The following is a 2869-nucleotide window of genomic DNA, read 5'->3' on the forward strand; positions in this document are numbered from 1 at the left end:
CGGGTTGACCTGTTGACCTGGTGGCCGATTCCCTCCCCGGGCACCAGGTCAACCGCCGCTGCTTTCAGCGGGGGTTGACCTGGTGGCCGATTCCCTCCCCGGGCACCAGGTCAACCTCCGCTGCTTTCAGCGGGGGTTGACCTGGTGGCCGATTCCCTCCCCGGGCACCAGGTCAACCTCCGCTGCTTTCAGCGGGGGTTGACCTGGTGGCCGATTCGCTCCCCGGGCACCAGGTCAACCTCCGCTGCTTTCAGCGGGGGTTGACCTGGTGGCCGATTCCCTCCCCGGGCACCAGGTCAACCTCCGCTGCTTTCAGCGGGGGTTGACCTGGTGGCCGATTCCCTCCCCGGGCACCAGGTCAACCTCCGCTGCTTTCAGCGGGGGTTGACCTGGTGGCCGATTCCCTCCCCGGGCACCAGGTCAACCTCCGCTGCTTTCAGCGGGGGTTGACCTGGTGGCCGATTCGCTCCCCGGGCACCAGGTCAACCTCCGCTGCTTTCAGCGGGGGTTGACCTGGTGGCCCATTCGCTCCCCGGGCACCAGGTCAACCTCCGCTGCTTTCAGCGGGGGTTGACCTGGTGGCCGATTCCCTCTCCGGGCACCAGGTCAACCTCCGCTGCTTTCAGCGGGGGTTGACCTGGTGGCCGATTCCCTCCCCGGGCACCAGGTCAACCTCCGCTGCTTTCAGCGGGGGTTGACCTGGTGGCCGATTCGCTCCCCGGGCACCAGGTCAACCTCCGCTGCTTTCAGCGGGGGTTGACCTGGTGGCCGATTCCCTCCCCGGGCACCAGGTCAACCTCCGCTGCTTTCAGCGGGGGTTGACCTGGTGGCCCATTCGCTCCCCGGGCACCAGGTCAACCTCCGCTGCTTTCAGCGGGGGTTGACCTGGTGGCCCATTCGCTCCCCGGGCACCAGGTCAACCGCACCCTTTTTCGGCCGCCTTCGCCTCCAAATTTTTCCCCCCGTTTCCTTGCCCACTCCTCGGTCACTTCATACGCCCTCCCCCTTACATCCACCGTACGCAACACCTCCACCGGGCTTAATAGTCCACAACCGAGACCCAGGGCCTTCCCCGCTCTCAACAACCTCCACCCACGGTCCCCCTCCACCGGGCTTAATAGTCCACAACCGGGACCCAGGGCCTTCCCCGCTCTCAACAACCTCCACCCACGGTCCCCCTCCACCGGGCTTAATAGTCCACAACCGGGACCCAGGGCCTTCCCCGCTCTCAACAACCTCCACCCACGGTCCCCCTCCACCGGGCTTAATAGTCCACAACCGAGACCCAGGGCCTTCCCCGCTCTCAACAACCTCCACCCACGGTCCCCCTCCACCGGGCTTAATAGTCCACAACCGGGACCCAGGGCCTTCCCCGCTCTCAACAACCTCCACCCACGGTCCCCCAAGACGCACGTTCCAAGCCTTAACCCTCAGACCATCCACCCCCCGGGGGGGACCCCACACCCACCTGACCCCAACTCACTCCCACCAAAAACACCACCACCGCCACCGCCTCAACGGCCTGCCCAACCCAGCACTCCCACACACACACCTGCCCCACCAACGCTCCACACACGCTTTCTTCCCTCTCCCCGACCCGACCCAAGCCATCGCACCGCACCGGGTGAGGGCCTTAGCTTCCTCGCCCGCCCCCCCGCCCCCGACACGCAGGCAGGCAGAGGGAAAGGCCTCAGCGCCCCCCAGGACCGTCGCGCCGCCTTGGCCTCACGGCTTCCCTGCTCCCGCACGGCAGACACACGCCCCGCTCTACCCCCGCTGGGGCCAAAAGCTGCCTACGGCACCTGGGATTCCCAGGCGGTCACCCATCCAGGTACTAGCCAGGCCCGGGACGGTTTACCTTCCGAGATCGGACGAGATCGGGGGCATTCGGTCCGGTATGGCCGTAGGCCCCCGCCTCCCCGGGCTTTAGCGTCAGCAGCCTGGCCTCAGTCAGCCGGGCCCAAACAATTAACCCGGAGGCCGGGCCGAGGGAAAACTTCCTCCGAGCCGGCCCAAGGGGAAGGGAGGACGAGGACGCCGGGCCCGGGAGGTGACAGGACGTGCACGTCAGACCCGGGAAGCTGTGCGCCCCGAGGTTAACCCCCGGGCCGGGGCGGGGAGAGAAAAATGTTCTAAGTCCGGTAGGGACAGCAGGTCAACCCCGGTCCGAGGCGGGGAGAGAAATTTTCCAAGTCCGGCAGGGACAGCAGGTCAACCCCGGCCGCCGTAGCAGAGGTTGACCTGGTGTCCGATTCGCTCCCCGGGCACCAGGTCAACCTCGGGCGCTTTAGCGGAGGTTGACCTGGTGTCCGATTCGCTCCCCGGGCACCAGGTCAACCTCGGGCGCCTTAGCAGAGGTTGACCTGGTGTCCGATTCGCTCCCCGGGCACCAGGTAAACCGTGGCCGCTTTCAGCGGAGGTTGACCTGGTGGCCGATCCCCTCCTCGGGCTCCAAGTCCGGCAGGGACAGCAGGTGAACCCCGGCCGCTTTAGCAGAGGTTGACCTGGTGTCCGATTCGCTCCCCGGGCACCAGGTAAACCGTGGCCGCTTTCAGCGGAGGTTGACCTGGTGGCCGATCCCCTCCTCGGGCTCCAAGTCCGGCAGGGACAGCAGGTCAACCCCGGCCGCTTTAGCAGAGGTTGACCTGGTGTCCGATTCGCTCCCCGGGCACCAGGTAAACCGTGGCCGCTTTCAGCGGAGGTTGACCTGGTGGCCGATCCCCTCCTCGGGCTCCAAGTCCGGCAGGGACAGCAGGTGAACCCCGGCCGCTTTAGCAGAGGTTGACCTGGTGTCCGATTCGCTCCCCGGGCACCAGGTAAACCGTGGCCGCTTTCAGCGGAGGTTGACCTGGTGGCCGATCCCCTCCTC

The 2869-nt window shown here is 66.6% G+C and overlaps 1 non-coding gene across 1 annotated transcript; it reads right to left on the minus strand.

Annotated features, from left to right (window-relative positions):
- Positions 1–1790: 1790 nt before the first annotated feature.
- Positions 1791–1909, minus strand: LOC142006170 (5S ribosomal RNA). The gene has a single exon (XR_012643281.1). It is a non-coding gene; the product is annotated as a 5S ribosomal RNA (ribosomal RNA).
- Between the last annotated feature and the right edge of the window lie 960 nt (positions 1910–2869).

The sequence above is a fragment of the Carettochelys insculpta genome, unplaced genomic scaffold (assembly GCF_033958435.1).
Source record: "Carettochelys insculpta isolate YL-2023 unplaced genomic scaffold, ASM3395843v1 scaffold_0042, whole genome shotgun sequence".
Classification (NCBI taxonomy): Eukaryota; Metazoa; Chordata; order Testudines; family Carettochelyidae; genus Carettochelys; species Carettochelys insculpta.